At 36.3% G+C, this 18,120-nt stretch overlaps 1 protein-coding gene across 3 annotated transcripts in view; it reads right to left on the bottom strand.

Annotated features, from left to right (window-relative positions):
• The window catches only part of opn7d (opsin 7, group member d), a 62,714-nt gene extending 46,659 nt beyond the window's left edge, over positions 1-16,055 (bottom strand). The window contains exons 1-2 of one of the 3 annotated variants that reach the window (XM_084388983.1): positions 15,464-16,055; positions 8,837-8,936 (exon numbers count right to left, since the gene is read on the bottom strand). The gene's annotated coding sequence lies outside the window, so the exon portion shown is untranslated. The remainder of the gene's footprint in view (positions 1-8,836; positions 8,937-15,463) is intronic. The other 2 variants (XM_084388982.1, XM_084388981.1) reach the window with 2 other exon arrangements.
• Positions 16,056-18,120: the final 2,065 nt, after the last annotated feature.

Raw genomic sequence — 18,120 nt, 5'->3', positions numbered from 1 at the left:
TATATATATATATATATATATAAAAATAAAATAAAAATATATATATATATAAAGAATAAAAATCTACATAGGCAGGCAGTATTCATGAAATCTTTTATATGACTGTAGTTTTGTATAACTAAGCACAGACTCTCTCTCTCTAAACTACTTAAATTATGCCTTCAGAGGGAGTGTCTTCACTGAAGTGTTTATAGTCGAATTATTGTCAACAGACCCCACATTTTTCAGGGCTCTAACAAAATCTTCGATAACGAAAAGAATAGGGTGATCATTTCTGAATGGAACTCTCTCTCTCTCTCTGTATCGCCTCTCATCCCTCACTGACGCATATACAGCACACATCCTTTTATTCTAAATATCTGGATAGAAACAGCCAGAAACTCCATCAAAAATGCAGCTTTTAGGTGGTTAGCGGTCTTTGTTAGCTGTGGCTTGAATGGTTCTTGTGCAGATTTAAATAAACGCATAAACAAATAAACACACGTAGCCTACATTTAGCTAGAATATGTGTGTGTCATCACCTCTAGGTGATTGCATTCATTTTCAATAACTGAATGCAACTTTAGCAAAGACCCCTTCCAATCAACTCACTTTAGATATCTGTTAACGACGAAAACATGCTTGACTGTGCGCAGCGCATTACAATATTGAGTTCTGATTGGTCGAATTACTGTTCGTTATAGTTTATTAAGTTTTATATAATAGATACTCAATACTATTAATCTAATGGGGATGGTAATGGGGGATGGTGGATATACAGATTTTTTTGTTTTTAACTCGAGCCTGATCTCAACAAATCAATCCTGGAGGTGTCAAAGATGAGCACACTCAACCAGAACTGTTCGGCCCGGGGGCCTTCCCAGTGAATACTATCTTTGTTCATTGTCTTTTTTATCTTTATTGGAGTTTCTGAAGGGAACATGCATGGTTGCAGTGAATCATAATCATATGACATTAACAGTAGTTAAAATCAAGATACGGTATAATTGAAGGTGTTAGCTGGCCTCATGGAGCTGTATTTTTAGAGTTCATACACAGAAACTCCATAACTGTTAGACTCAAAGGCTATATCGAAATAGCACACTACCATCATGCTATTTTTGCTGTATGCAGAGTGTTTTTTTGTAAATTTGTGAAAAATATTGTTGGACCATGTTTCATCACAAAGCATCTCAAGTTTCTCTGGACACTGTGACATGCCGGAGCCAAAGCCTGTCCCAGAACTGTCTGACTCACTGTCACTTCAGTCATAAAGCACCCACTGACATTTGCAAGCAAACAAGAAGTTCGTCAGAGTGTTTTGTTTTGCAGTCTACACCTGTAATTTACCACATTTAATAAAAGCATCTTCCGTTTCGATTTCAATTTTGCTCCTATGCACGGTTCTCTTGAACACATGGGATGGAAACCCTGCTTTATATAATTTGTTTGTGCAATTTTCTGATATTTTGCATTTCTGAATTGTAGCATATTGGGCTCTGCTTCACAAGAAAAAAAGAGAAAAAAAAAACACTCTAGGGAGTATACTGTTTATACTGTGCAGTAGGCATTTTAGTATCCCATTCAAAACATAGCCAGACTCTTAGTAAGTTCTACCCAGAAGGCCATAATGGTTTTAAATCAGTAACATCAATGTAGCCTAATGTATATAATCAGTAGCACTTACTGCAAATGAAAGCCCATTACAACAAATATTTCTCCCACACACTGCCTGTAAGAACAGATCATTTTTCATCCATAAATACCCAGAGGTACCCCAGCATGTGTTTGTGTGTTTGTCAGTGGACAGTGAGTTCTCCTTGTCTCCACACGCCACTGAACCGAAACTTTCATTTGACTGGTTGGAGATCTATTCAGCTTTTTCTTTTTTTTCTTCTTTCTACCATGCCCTCAGTCTTTTTTAATATGATCTCTAACTAAAAGTGTCGTTTCTTATTATTTCAAATCATACACTGAAATGTAGTTGTATATTTTGGTTTCAGTGCAGAAAATTGACTTAAAACGTGAATTTCTGTTTGCATTGGTGTTCAGTCAGTGATTTTCCATAAATAACGTACAGTTCAGTTCACAGAAAGTGTTCATTGGTTCAAATTTAATTGGAAGCTACATCATCTATACTGCCTAAAGAGGTTGTCCTTCAGACTTTGACACAACCAAGAGGAAGTCTTCTGAGAGAAACCACAGAGAGACAGACAATCACTTTAAAAATAAAGGTTCTTTACTGGCATCATTGGCTCAATGAAGAACCTTTAACATCCATGGATCCGAAAATTGTTATTTTAAGAACTCTTTAATGAATGCTTTTGTGGAAACTTAAAATGGATCTTCTGTTGAATCGTTTTTGCATTGCATAATTTTTTTTTAAGTGCACAGAGCTCAGTAGCAGATAACAGAATAAAGACGCACCAGTAGTCAGAGAGGATCGCACGGATGGATATCATTCAAAAATAATCATGCAAAAACACATCTGGCGTTTGCCAAAAAGACTTATTATTACCTATTTAGGAAAGGACTGTGTGGTTATATGAGGCAAAGTGGTTTTAAACACAAATTTAAAGCAATGTGTGGTGAAAATCTACATCTGGTTTTTATCAACTGTGGTCAGTGGTCCAGGCTAAATGAATCCTGATCCCACTACAATTGGGGTGTCTAATGGGGTGGTGTGTTTCAGTGGTTAACGCTCAGGGCTGGAAACTGGAAGATCTTTGGATCGATGCCCCCAAGAGGTGAGCCATAAGTCAACACCATTGTGCCCTTGAGCAGGGAACTCAAACCCCGGTTATTCCAGGGGAACTGTCCTTGTAATAGGCTCAAGGCATCATTCTGTGATGACATCACATGAAACAGCCGAAACAAAAGCAGCCCTGGTCGTGTGGAAATGCATTATATTATTACAAAAGTGTACATTTAATTTATATATTTAAAAGTTTGGGGTCAGTAAGTAAGAAAGTAAAAAAAAGAAAGAAAGAAAGAAAGAAATACTTTAAATCAGCAAGGATGCATTCAATTGATCCAAAGTGACAGTAAGGACACTAAAATATTTTTTAAAAGATTCTATTTTAAATAAACGTTCTTTTGAAATATTCCTGGACAAATAAGTATCATGTTTTCCACAAAAAATATGAAGCAGGAAAACGTCAGTTACTATTGTAACCTCCATTCCCTGATGGAGGGAATGAGACGTGGTGTCAAATACTGACATTAAGGGTCGCACCTGGGAGCATCGAACACCTCTAATACTTCAGAAAAAGCCAACGAGAATTGGCGAGTGGAATTTGCATGCGTCACTCCTCCAGACATACAGCTATAAAAGGAGCTAGCGTGCATCCATTCATTCAGGTTTGTGCTGAGGAGCGAGAGTGTGTCCTGGCCATCCAGCAGGTAGTGGCAGGAGGGACATCACGTCTCATTCCCTCCATCAAGGAATGGAGGTTACAATAGTAAACGCGACTGCGTCATCTGTCAGCCACTTCTGTGTTCAATGCTGACATCAGGGGTTCCTTTGGGAAAATGGCAGAACTGTTGAACTGAGTTACGAGGTTCTGGCAATGCATATGTTGGCAAACCACTGTGTGCCGGGTAACAAGTGCACATCGTAACCTACCCAGCGCCCTACGTAAGCCGTGTAGTCCTTTGTACCATTCGGGGACTGTAGGACAGTACTTACAATTGGAATGGGTTTTAGCCAAACTTCCTTGACCCTTTCTGGGCGGGGGGGGGGGGGGGGGGGGGTCTACAGCTGATGCACACCATAACATTGAGGAAGCGTTCTTCCTCCCTAGGTAGTATGTGGAGAATACATCACATGGACTTAGAGCCAGAGGCGGCACCAGCCGATTTTGCCTGGGCTTCAGCCCCCAATGTTTTGAGTGTAGCCCCGAATGTATTTTGAAAAGTTGACTGACAAATATGAAACCGAACAATAGCCTACGTAAACCATGTAAATCATAAGTTGCCTTATTTCACTGTGCTTTGGCTTTGCTGCTGTCTCTGACTGGTGATTGTTGAAATCTGTCTCACACAGAGACGCACCACGTGAGTGATTTCAGCCTATCCTAGAATATCTCCAGGATTTGCGCGCAACAGCAAACAATCTCACAGCAATTACATTTTTTTTATAAATAACGCAGTCAGCAGCGCCGCACAGTCCTCTGTCAGATAAGATGTTGTCACGGTATATGTCCGAATATAAAACTCAGAAAAACTAACTTTCCTGTTGTGTCAGCCGTGTGCTCGAGTGACCACGCACTCTTCAATATCACGCACTAATGCAATCAATACATCTAGCCTAAATGATCGTCATGACATTCTTTTAACTATAAGCAACCCAATTTGTCTAGATCTGTAATATTATTTCCTTTGTATAATGAGCTTGTCTTTGTTTTAAATTATATTGTATTTTTATTGTGAGTGCATGTGAACTGCTGCGCAGTCGTGTGATTTAGTCAGCTTGATTAACATTATTACAATGTATTCCTATTTAACACAAATGTTCTGAGCTAATTACAGAAACTATAAGCAAAATTCATAAGTATAAAGTTAATGAGTTGATGAATTTATAATATTTGTATGGTCCTCGAATGTGTTTGAATATTTCACCTGTCATCTGCTTGACAAATAATGTATGCTACTGCCCACTGACATGCTTTTAAAGCTATTGTTATCCAATTTTTTGGCCTTCAAACACCTTAAAATGCACATATGTAGGTCTGAGAAATCCAAATTTTCACGGGGGAGCATACCCCCGAACCCCCGTAACTACCTCACATTTGAATGCGCGTGTCTGTGAGGTAATGTGGGCTGGCAAAAAAAGTATTTTGAAGAATGTTTTGAAGAATGTCAGTAACCAAACTGTTAACTGGAACCATTGACTTCCAGTTAACTGTTTGGTTACTGACATTCTTCAAAATATCTTCCCTTGTGTTCAGCAGAAGAAAGAAATTCATACAGGTTTGAAACAACTTGAGGGTGAGTACATGATGACAGAATTTGCATTTTAAAGTGAAGTATCCCTTTAACTACAATCAGCCTTGATAACAAGTGTATTAAATTGACACTGTATCTTTACTTGGAATGCACTTACTTGTAGACTGTACAATTAGGGTCTATTCACATGTTCTTATCGCCCTTCATCCATTAATTCCCTAAATCACTTTTCCTCTTTAGGGTTGTGGGGAGGCTGGAGCCTTTTTCCCTCAGCAACATTTTTAAATTGCCTGTTCAAATACAAATTTGTTTAATGCTTTTTGTAGAAGATTTGTTTTTGAGAAATTTACATACGCATCATGATTGTTCATTTTAAAGTTTTAGGCGATTTTATATGAAAAATCAACAAATTATTTAGAAATTCCACTAATATTTACATTAATATTTACATTTACAGAATACTTTACTTTTTTTCATGGTAGACTAAGAGGTTAATAAAGTAGTGACATGTACATGATGTGAAATGAATAGTAACTTTCTGGTTTCCTTTTCAAGATTACATAATGGTAGACAAATGGACAACAGATGATGTCTGCAAATGGCTCCAAACCATCAACCTGATTGATTCCAAAGAAGTCTTCAGAGGTATTTAATGGAGTTCTACAAATGCCCATTCTGTGATGCCATTAAGTGTACAATACACAAGTACCTTAAACATTTGCAACTACTTCACCAACACCAGCGAGACTTCAAAATAATATGTAATATTGGAGGGCAATATGTAAGAGGAGCTACAAGAATGTCTCCAGTTTTAGAAACCACATCTACCGAAAACATTCAACTGCCCTCCATCCAGGAAGATGATCTCATGAATCTGAAATAAATGATCCCGACCTCACAGAGACAGAGAGCTTGCCACACATCGATGATAACTGCATCCCTCATTTTGACCTGAATACACTATTGAGTGGTCTAAAACATCATATTGCTCTTTTTACTTTGAATCTTCAGGATAATCATCTCATCCCTAAAGTTACCCATGACACAGTCATTGCCAGCCTTCAGTTCATTCTTAATTTCGTCCGAGAGGAGTATGCTGAAATAATTCAATTCCATCTAGACCAGTCTGGATTTAGGTTAGAAGACAATGAGGATTTAAATAATTTGCTGTCTAGTGAGGTCCTATTTGACTCTGTATTTGAGTCTGTACAGAATATCAGCTAACCCAATACTGCAAAGAGCATCTGCATCTTGTTGAGCCTGTTCAACATGTGCTCGGTGTTAATAGTAACGGGAAAGAGGACACATTTTTGTATATACCCATTTCTGATGTATTGAAGGTCCAGCTAGAGAAACAAGACATTTTTGAATCTTTTCAAAGAAGCAGTGAAAAGGCTTCAAGTGAATTTTTCCAAGATTTTTCAGACGGACGGATTTTCCAAGGACAACCCTTTTTTGGCGATCCAAATGTTGTGAGGTTACATCTCTACACAGACGAATTCGAAGTGGTTAACCCTTTAGGTTCCAAACGGACTTTGCATAAACTCACAGCATTCTATTTCACTATTGGAAATCTTGAACCAACTTACAAATCTCAATTGAGACACATACATTTATGTATACTAGTGAGACATCAGCTTCTTCAACGATATCGTTTTAAGGACATTCTGCATCCTCTCATTCAGGATCTGAGAAAACTCTTCAAAGAAGGAATTTTGGTCAGTGTGAATGGACAAGAAATCAACTTAGTGTGCGCTTTGGCTACGATCTCCGCTGATAATTTGTCTGCTCACAACTTGGCTGGATTTACTTGCTGTGTCAGCAGTGGACGAGTTTGCAGATTTTGTATGATCACTTACCAAGATTTAAAATCTCATGTTAATGAAGACAACGTCATCATTCGATCTTCAGAGGTTCACAAGTACCATCTAAGTGCTCTCAGGGAGATTGGAGAGATTTCAAAACAGACATACGGTGTAGTAAATGAATGCCCCTTTAATGACTTGGAGTACTTTGACGTCACCAAATCGTTTCCTCCAGACTTAATGCACGATTTCTTGGAGGGCATTGTGCCCATTGTGATCACCAAAGTCATCAAAGCATTGCATTTTTCTGAAATAGTTTCACTCAGTAACATAAATGCTGAATTGGAAGCATTTCAGATTGGAAAGAACGACAAACGTAATATTCCACAGAAGTTACCACAAAGTGTTCTGAAACAGACCAGATTGTTGGGAACAGCAGCTCAAAACTGGTGCCTTTTCAGAATATTACCATTCCTTATTGGACATTACATCCCACAAGGCGAAGCACACTGGGCTGTGTATCTGAAGTGCAGAGAAATTGGTGAGATCATTTTGTCCTCCCGCATACCTTTTCTCAGCCTTCTAATTGGAGAATTCCTCTCAGATTTTCCAAGCCCTGTTTCCAGACACTTTCCCACCAAAACTGCACTTTCTCACACACTATCCTCGCCTCATTTCAGACTTTGGACCTCCCTGTGGTGCATGAGGTTTGAAGGCAAGCGCCAATATTTCAAAAGACTAGCCCGCAACACTTGCAATTTTAGAAACCTGTGTTACACCCTCTCTAAAAAGACACCAGCTGAGGCAGTGTTGGGAGTTAACATCATTGGATGCACTTCCACAAAAGAAATACACTGAAGGTGAACACTCAGTTCCATTCAGGTCCTTTCCTTGTGATCTCAAATACCCATTTTCCACCAAAAAAGAACTGGTTCGGAACTGGTGCTGGTTCAAAGTTGGTTCAACTTGCGAACCTTCTCAGAACCTCGACGTCGTTACGTCACTGTGCACGTTGCCATAGGCTACGTCTTAGCTTTGCTAGAAACGCCAAATTCAAGCATAACAGTTTCAATGGCGGACTACATCGTCTTTCTGCAAATGTTTCTCCTTGCTTTGCGATCCTTTATTGGGGTCAGAAGAAGACGTTTAGAACACATTTGTGCTGCTCGTCTGGATTACTATAGACGGAGGTTACATTCGAGAAGAAGTTCGACAATAACCCCGCCCCCAGCCCTCGACGTAAGCATGACGTGGTAAAAGAACGGTTCTAGTCCAGCAAAGATTTGGTGCCGCTTTGGAACCAATTTTCCTGGCCGACAACCGGTTCTTTGGCTGTCGAAACACAAAGAACTGGTTCGCGAGTAGGCACCGGCTCCGAACCGGAACCAGCACTGTCTTGGTGGAAAAGGGGTAAAAGAGGGCATCAGGAAGAAAAGTAGAACTAAGGACATCCCCAGCGAGGAGACACTGGCTGTTGTCAATTCTCTTTTGACAAACAATACAAAATACAAAATTGGAGACAGCTTCGTGATTGATGTGGCTGAGGATGGCATTCCAGTCTTCATGAAAGTGTCTAAAATTGTCCAATTCAGGGCTATTTGGTTGATTTTTGGAAAGCTGCTAATACCCCAAAAGTTTGATTATCATAATCACGCCTTCCTTGTACAAGAGGAGAGAAAGTGGGTTGTCATTCACCCTGGGGAAGAAAAGGACTATCATGCCCTTGACACCTACAAGCATGATGATGACGACGTATTTATCACCCTCCATCACAGTGTTAATTTATAAAGGTACTTTTCTTTGTAATGTCCTTATTTCCTGACAGAATTACCAAAGTTTGAAAACAGTACTGATTATTTTAAATAGAGCAAGAGATTGATGGAGAAACCCTGTTGGGCTTTACAGAAAGGATGGTGCAGAAACTATTCCCCACAATGAAACAGCAAGTGACCTTTTTAAAGGAACTTTAAAACTTTTTTTTTTTACAGACAAGAAACTGGTGTGGAAACCTCTTCGGAGATTCAAATGCATCACACTCAGTTAGTAGAATGGCTTGAACTGAAATTAGTTTATGCATTTGGCCTAGGTGAAAAATTAACACTTACTTTTTGTATAGGCAAAAGTGCTGTGAGCCGTGGCCTGCAGTTTTTAGCCTCCCTGATTTTCCACCAGAACCTAGTGAATCATTACAGAGGAAGGATCCATCTTTCAAGAAAAAGGAAAAATCACATCTGCGATCACTGCTAATTCAAGTGTTGTTTGATAGCATCACAAAGTACACATGGTATACAAATTATATATATAAAAAAACTGCCTAAAAAGCATAAGCAAAATAGTTAATTTTAACTGATATATGCCTTTTTCTTATCCAAGCCACAAGATATACACGGATGTTCTTGGAAGTCTGATCACAAGATTTCCTTTCCTGAAGGATACTAGCCCCTCTGGTCATGAACGTACAATGTTACATTTCTCAAGCTTAAGTCCACAGGTTTCAAACTCAACCTCAAATCTTGCTTGCCCTCATTTCATATCTGCGAGATAATTTCATTACATTGTGATTCTGTCATATTTCCACCTCATTAGTGAGCAAGTTAATTTCTGAAACATGGTAATAATGCTTTTCTATGGTAGCCCAAACAAAAGGTAATTAAAAATAAATATATAGATAAATGTAGTAATCGTGAATAATTGGCTTGATAAAACAAATATAATTCATAACATCTTAATAATCTTTCTACATTAATTTAGAAAATAATGGGTAATTATGACAATATAAATATATTGATGTGACTTGTTTTAATTATGGAAAAATGTGATTTAATTAGTTAATTTTTTAATAGATTGACAGCAATAAATCTATTAAGTATACATGTCATTTTAGAATTACATATTTGAGGACCAGAACTGTGGTATAAATTGAATTTTTTTGCATGTGTCTGCAGGATACCCTTCTGCATTGTCTGCGTAACAAATTTAAAAAAGAGAGAATTCCTTTAGTGCATTCATCAGCAGTTCAAGAGATGAAGAAGAAATTTGGTGTTAAAAGGAATGCACTGGATCTCTCAGTCTCTGATGGCCTCGTCTCTGAAGAGGAGGTATACACCAGTCAATAAGCATACATTAAACTTTCACTTTACAATTAAAGGATTAGTTTACCAAAAAAAAAAAATAATAATTCTGTTGTTATTTACTCACTCTCACTTGGTTCCTAATCTTTATGCAACACAAAAGGTACCCAGGGGGCAAAACACCTGTTTTTTTTTGTACAAATTGCTACTTAATGTAACAGTTTTAATCAGTAAATACTTTTTTAAAATACTTTTAAACCTACTCCACACATGACTCCTGTGTGTTTTAGTCTTTCAACATTTAGTTGTCAGTACCTTTGTCTCACACTCTAAACACCTGGATTGAACAATAACCAGCCTAACACAAAATTCTCAAATCCTTTTTTTTTTTTTTTTTTTTGATAGAATAAATAAAGCTATCCCACTTGTGAAAGAATATTAGAAATACTAGACATTGCAATACAAATAATAGATATTGCATAAATATGCAAACATATATGCAAATATACTGTACATACAGAAACAGAGCAGTATACAATTAATACTGCTTTCTTGGATCTTGTTTGAATTGACAGGCTATTATAGGCTTGAAATTGAATTCCCTCTAAATGTGTTATGGGCCTACGGACTGTCTGGTTAGTGAAAATGGTCAAAATATAATTTCATCTAGTAAAAGTTAACTTCGCATGGTAATTTGTTTATTTTAACAACAACAAAGGGAAAAGAATGCTACCAAATACAAATGGAATGTTCAATATTTTTTTTCTTTTTTTTGCCTACCTATGAATTAAGAGGCATTGTTAACTCTTACATTCTAATTACATGTACAATCAAGGCATTCCTCCACTCTTTTGAAAGGTGTGCTCAGTTTGTTTCTAGCATAAAGTATCAGGGAGATATGGCTCAGGATTCATGAATCAACCTTTTTAGCATGTTTGGGTGATTCCAGGGAGTTAAAGCAGAATTTGAGGTAGCATTGTTTAGACCCTAATTACAAGTTTCCAGCAGGTTATCCACCCGGGTTGTCAACCCAGGTTGTGATCCTCAGACATCATAGATTTCATTTTTATATGACAACCTTTTACAGCAGCCCATGTCTGCCAAACCCCCTTTGCCCCCTGGCCTGTAAGGGTCAGATTTTGGGAATGTACTAGTTGTTCTCAATGAGTGGTGGCATTTTCTACCTTCAAAAGCTATGCAAAAGCACCATGTAAAAAATTGTTATAGTAAAGTAAAAGTAGTCCACACAACTCTTGCATTATATTCCAAGCCATACAATCTGCAGTATGAGACATACGGCCAAATCAAGTTTTTTTTATTCTTGACATCCTTGAATAAAAGTCATGTGGGTTTGGAACAACAAAGGCAAATGGGTGACAGAATTTTTTCTGCTTTAATTCTACTGATTATTGATCTTCAGTTATTTGTGCTATGTCACTTCTAAATATTTTTCCTTATATAATAAGGTCTTTTGCTCATTTCAGCAAACAAAAAGATGCAAAAAGATGCAAGACTGCAAACTTTCCAGTACTCCAGTGTACTGATAATCCGGTTTCCACCCAGTCCCAGGAGGTTTGTCTGTTTCATCTTTCTTCACTAAAATGTCTTAAAATTGCTTGGTTATTGACCAGTAATGCTAGGAGATGGTAGATATACAATAGGAATTTTGTTATTTACTACTTTTTTCAGATTATATTAAACCTGGAAAATTTTTGGAGAAGATCAATTAAGTTTTCAGGAGCACATTACCGTGATAAATGCTGAACTACGTAAAAGACAACCCAACTACACCAACATAAAAAAATCGAATGAGATGCACTCTTTTTAAAAGAGTCGATTTAATGACAAAATCAACACGAGAGGTCATGGACATGTTCCCATTTCTTCGGGTTCCACAACTTGTGAGTATTTGCTTTTAGTGTTGTTTCCTTTGAGTTTAGTATTTCCACTGCATTTTCAATTTTTTTTGTATGAATAAAAACAGTCAAAATTGTTTTAATGAATTTTTCTTTCTTTCTTTTTTTAGTAGCTGCTGCATGAAGTGAAGATGCGGGTTGGGAAGGACCTTCATCTTAATCTAGAGACTGCTCTTCAAGTTCTGGCCCCAAACATCCTAAATGTGGCTAGACATGGAAGTCAGAGGGATGTGCTGAACAGTTTGTTCTAATAAAGAATGTTTTACTCTTATTGACAGTTGCTTTGTAATATCAGGAGAAATACAAAGATGTTAAAAATGAGAGAGGGCTGCTCAGTTTCTCACAAAAACATTTGCACAATTTAAATGAATACAATTTAGACGTGGAGGCAAAAAAACACTGATGCATTTTTTTTTGGCAACAGGCCTTTAGATCTAGCATTCTGCATGCTTTAAATCAGATACAGAAATGATGTAGCTTGAACGGATTGCATTTATTTAAATTAACAACAGAGAGAAAGTGAGAAACTGCATGTGTGAATAATGTTTGTGTAGTGTCTCTTCAATAATCAAGCTGCAAGTTTAGTTAAATCAAAAACAGATACATTGTTGCTTTTTAGTTTTTCAGTATGCTATCCAAGCTATTTTATTAATGAATATTGCATTGATCTTGAAAAGAAGTTTCTGTGCTCATGATTGTTTGTGAGTTGCGTGTGCAACCTAGCCAGTGAATTGGCCCTTACCACTGTGGTAAAAAATGGTCAGTCACATCCCTAATTGTTTGGAAGAAAGTATGCAAAGGCAGTTAAACATGACTAAGGCTATCATTCTGCATTTTGTTTTTCACCACAGAAAAGTCATTCAAATTTTGGGCAAAATGGGGTTGACTAAATGATCATTTTTGATGGAATTTTAACTTTTGGGACTACTGTATTCTAAGTTATTTCACAAATAATGTCTAATGTCAAATAATAAACTTGCAGGAATCAGTAAAGCCAACTCCGACTATAGTTTTTCATGAAGCTTCAAACCCCCTCCATGCAGAAAGAGCCAGCATCAATATGGAGGGTGTCAACATTGTGAGCGCAGAAATGGATGTGATGGAGGCAATGGAGTGCCTCTTTGTTACTTATTTCGTATTCAGTGTGGAATACCCCAAGCACATCACTCACACGATGACTTTTGTTGAGCACTACCTGTTTAAACTCTCCAGCAGCCAAAAAAAAAAACGGTCTGTCCCAGTGCTCAAAATGTATAATCAATTATCATATGTCATGAATAGTGCTAATGTAAATTTGTAAATATGAGGCGATTGATGTTATTCTGAAATGCTGATCTGAATTTGAATCTGTAATTACAACTCTTTATGAGTGATATTAATGTAAATTTGTAGATTTGAAGTACTTGATGTTCTGAAATGCTGATCTGAATTTTAATCTGTGGATTCACATTCTTTATGAGTGATATTAATATGAATTTGTAGATTTTAAGTACTTCTACATCTGTATATTTCCATTGTGAGTTATATTAATATGGATTTGTAGTTTTGAGGGACTTGATGTTGTTCTAACACTGATGGGAATTTAGATAAATCTGTATATTTGCATTATTTATTAGTGATAGATTAATGTAATTTTGTACATTTTATGGACTTATTTTCTAATATGTAGATGTAGGTGAAACTCTATTTTCATTATTTATGAGGTATTTTTTAAATGGTTGATGTTTTAATGGTGATTTGTACATTTAAAGCCTTGAATACTTGAAATTACAGTAGCATTCTTTCAGTAATAGTAATTATTTTTGTTAATATAAATAAATTAGTAGTTCTATGCACTTTGGGTGTGCTTTTTTTCAGTATTCATGGGTGACTTTTTTTATGTGAATTACATTTTAGGGTCTTGATGATTGTCAATAATATGAAATATTTAATCCGGAAAGGACAAAACAAATGATAATGAATGAACCCCTAAAAGGTTCCATATAGAACCTTTTTCCTGGTTACAAAGAACCCTAAAGGGTTCTTTTGATTGAACCCTTAAAAAGGGTTCTGTATAGAACCTTTTAGGGGTTCCAAATACATAGCGCCTGATAGAACCTTTTAAGGTTCTATATAGAACCTTTTCTTCTAAGACTGTATAGCACCTAAAATACATGAATATTCATTCACAGTCTTGATGCTGAAAAGCATTTTCTGTTAGTGTCTATTTTACTTGTCAGTTACCCACAAATGTATCACAAAAGCAAACAGCATATTTACATTTCTGAACAAACATGAATGTATTGCTGATATCATTAATTCGAGATTTTAAGTACAACATAATTCGAGAATTTATTCTGATTCAAGGGGAATCAGAACGTCAAAACCTGACTGGGCGAGAGGAGGAGCTGGGAATGGAGGAGGGAATTAGCTCCTTAGAAACGCGATAGCTGCTGATAATACTGAAGGAGCTTATATACGTATACAGTGATAGGCGTCGTATTCCTATAGGTAGACGTGTATCAGCTGAGTCAGCTGATGTGAGCTTGACTAACGCCACGCCACTGCCAGACCTGACGCTACGTTTGATAATTAATGTAAAAATAATTACTTTAGCTTTTTCAAACTGCATATTTATACATTTTGAAAATAGTTGTTAAAATATTTTGTAACAACATATCATATTACAGTAATTAATTTGGAGATTAGGTGCTTTAAAAATTTGTATCTATAACAGATTACATTTTAAATGTAGTATATGTATTTAAGTAAAATTTTATTATTTAAAAGCTTATATTACTTGTATACTCGTATGAACATTCACATGTTGCTTGCATTTCAAAACAAGTCTGTTGCAACATTGCCTATCTATTACTGAATGGAAGAGCTAATTACTCTCTTCTGTCTTTTGACAAGAGAGATTTGCTTTGCCTATAACCGCCATCTTCACACTCAATAACATTTAGATCAGGATATAAGTAGGGTTTTGAGCTCTGAACAACTGTTGGCTAAATATAAATCCCTGAAAGTATATTGGGATAGGAGATGGTGATGCACACACGTCAGCAGTCAAGAAGCAGTTTGCTATCATTGTTTGTCACAACGTCCAGGCTAGATGCCAAAATGTCCATTCATCTGAAGGAGCATGTCATGTGGAAGTCATTGCACAAAAAAAAAAAAAGAAATTAAAATGGCGAGACAAGCTGCAACATTTGTCTAGGGAATTCAGCACAATCTAGATGTTTTGTGATGCCTTTTTATCAACAACTTTCCACACTAAAATTATTTTTTAGTGGATTTTTAAAGCTCCGAACAACGCCATAATGATTAGGCTTCACACAGTAGCAATTCATTTAGAATTATTCATGTATGTTATAAATCACTTGCACACACTAGAATAACACTGAAAACACTGAACATTCAGCCTTGCCATAACAGGAATAATGGCATTTTAACATTTTTAAAAATATTTTTCTTATTTTAAATTGTAATAATATTACTGTTTTATTGTATTTTTGATGTATTTTCAATGCAATAATTCAAGCTCTTACATGTTGGGTTATTTTTGCTTTGCACATAAAACAAATAAAGCAGACAAATTGTATCAGGGCAACTCTGGAAGGTCGTTGAAGTGTCCGGCCCTCCAATGCATCCCAAAATTGGTCCCAGAGGAACTCTGAGTTGAAAAGCCTCTGATTCCAATAAAACAAGCTACAATAAAACATTCCCACATGCCAGCTCTTCTGACACTCCAGGTTTGGCTTACCTTCCAGGGAGAGGCTGGATTCCCTCAGTTGCACTCATGGAGGCCAAAGGTGATCCAGGGCAAAGCAGCAGCGAGAGGTGAGAGGATGTGTCGGTCCTCAGACTGAGGCAGAAAGAGCGCAAGACTGGAGCTCGGAGAGACTGCGCAGAGCAAGCCAGCGTCTGACACGCATACAGACACACTGATGGAGAAATGTGGGTCCACACTCACTCACACACACATCCACACAGGAGTAAGGACAGTTCGGACAGACAGTTGCAGAGATGTGATGAGAATTGGGCTTGACTCACTTATTCAGGCTGCACACACAAACACTCTCTCTCTCAAATGTTTTCCCCGTATGGTATGAAGAGTGGCTCAGTCCAGAACGCTGACAGTCCAAGCATGGCAAGAAAGACACTGAGACTGAGGTTGTATACCTAAACAGCATGGTGTCTCTCACTTTCAATCTTACTCTCTCGCTCACTTATTTCCCTCCCCCTCGGTATCTGTTCACCCTAGATATATACATGTCTCTCCACCGGGTCCTCCCCTTTTTTTTTCCTACCGTTCTGCTTTTATATGTCTTTCCTTTGCCTCCTGTCTCTCTGATTCGCTCTCTTTCTACTGGGTTTAGAGACACTTTCCCTGAACTTAGCACAATTCTTTTTGACAATCTTTGCTGCCACACTATGTTTAACATGAGTATGGGATCTAAACATATGAACATATTCCATATATAAACATGTTGTTGATGTGTAAATCAGATCACTATAAAAATTATTTGGTGCCAACTGCAGTTAAATTATTAAATAGACAATTCCAAAACTGGATTGGATTGTTGCAGTATTTTCTTCAGTTATTGTGTGTTATTGTATGTATTATATGTCATGTTATACAAGTCCAATGTTGTGCACTGGCCGTGTCATGGTTGTCCAAGACAAATTTCCCACAAATGGGACAATAAAATCTATTCTATAATAATAATAAAAAAAGAAAGATCACAAAATAAAGTGCAGTACACTCCCACTTAAAAGTTGGGGGTTGTTAAGATTTTTAAATGTTTTAAAAGTCTCACCAAGTCTGCATTTACTTGATCAAAAATACAGCAAAATATTGAGAAAAATTATTAAATTATTATTACTGTATTTTCAATATCATTATCCAGTCTTCAGTGTCAAAAAAGAAATTGGTACTGACCCCACACTTTTATGTATATATCAATATATTAATTTTAATCTTTTATTTTGTGACATTTAATGACAATTAACCACAATAATTTTTGCAAATAAAATTAGCATAAATTAACCAGATACCATCATTACTACAATTTTACAAATTGATTTATAATTTAAATAATATATAATTGTTTTATTTACAATAGAGTAATTCAATTTTTTTTTTTTTTTTTTTTTTTTTGCATTACTGCAGACTACTATTAATTCTTTTGACTTTTAGGATTTTCCAATATAATGCGGACATGTTTTTGACCGTTTTGGTGAGATTCACCCATCTCTGATGTAATGCTAAACTGAACATGATGCCCTGGCTTCAACTTCATCCCAGAATGCTCTTAGATAATGGTCAAAATATTAGGATGATTTATTAGTATAAATCTTAAAATATCAATATAAGCATTAAAATGTGCAAAGGTGGACAGAACCAGACATGTTTCACATGACCAATGACATGCTCTAATTTATAACCCTCAATGATACTGCATTCAATATGCATTTCTGCAGGAATGATGCATTAAATAAGACAGCTTCATTTTCCTACATCAGAACACTGTCAGATCTAAGCTGTCCATTTTATTCTTGCCATCAACTGTGCACTCATATTGTTATTATTTTGTAGAATGATTTGACCAGATACCCACATACATGTGCTTAATCAATTCTTACATGTAGCTAAGTTTGGCAGGCAGCAACGTTGATGGCTGTTGTTTGTCCTAAATATTTTGTCTCCATCTAGTGTTTCAGGCTTTAAACTGAATAGGCAGTTTTCACAGTACATTGCTAGGGTTTTACCTTGCATAAAGAGCTGGCTGGTGTAGTTCTGCGAACACTGTGAAGATGTTACATGTTATTGCTGAAAACAGAGATGAATTTAAAGAGTTAGTTCACCCAAAAATTAAAATGTTCCCATAATGTACTCAACCCTGAAGCCATCATAGGATTTATTTATTTATATATAAATATATATATATATATATATATATATATATATATATATATATATATATATATATATAATTCAGATTGTGTTTAGCTGAAATAAGAAACTTTTTAATGAAACTAAATTACTTTCTTATTTCAGCCAAACACAATCTGAATCTTATATTATATAGGTTTTCCTACTTACAAAGCATATAGAGGTCTGTAATTTTTATCATAGGTACACTTCAACTGTGAGAGACGGAATCTAAAACAAAAATCCAGAAAATCACATTGTATGATTTTTAAATAATTAATTTGCATTTTATTGCATGACATAAGTATTTGATCACCTACCAACCAGTAAGAATTCCGGCTCTCACAGACCTGTTAGTTTTTCTTTAAGAAGCCCTCCTGTTCTCCACTCATTACCTGTATTAACTGCACCTGTTGACACATGCTGTTCTTTTGAACTTTCTATTCATCATAGCATCATGAAATAAAAATGTAAAAAACTGTTTT

This window comes from Rutilus rutilus (assembly GCF_951802725.1).
Source record: "Rutilus rutilus genome assembly, chromosome: 19".
Lineage (NCBI taxonomy): Eukaryota > Metazoa > Chordata > Actinopteri > Cypriniformes > Leuciscidae > Rutilus > Rutilus rutilus.
The sequence above is the reverse complement of the archived record's forward strand: the minus strand, read 5'-3'. Positions and strand labels throughout refer to the sequence as shown.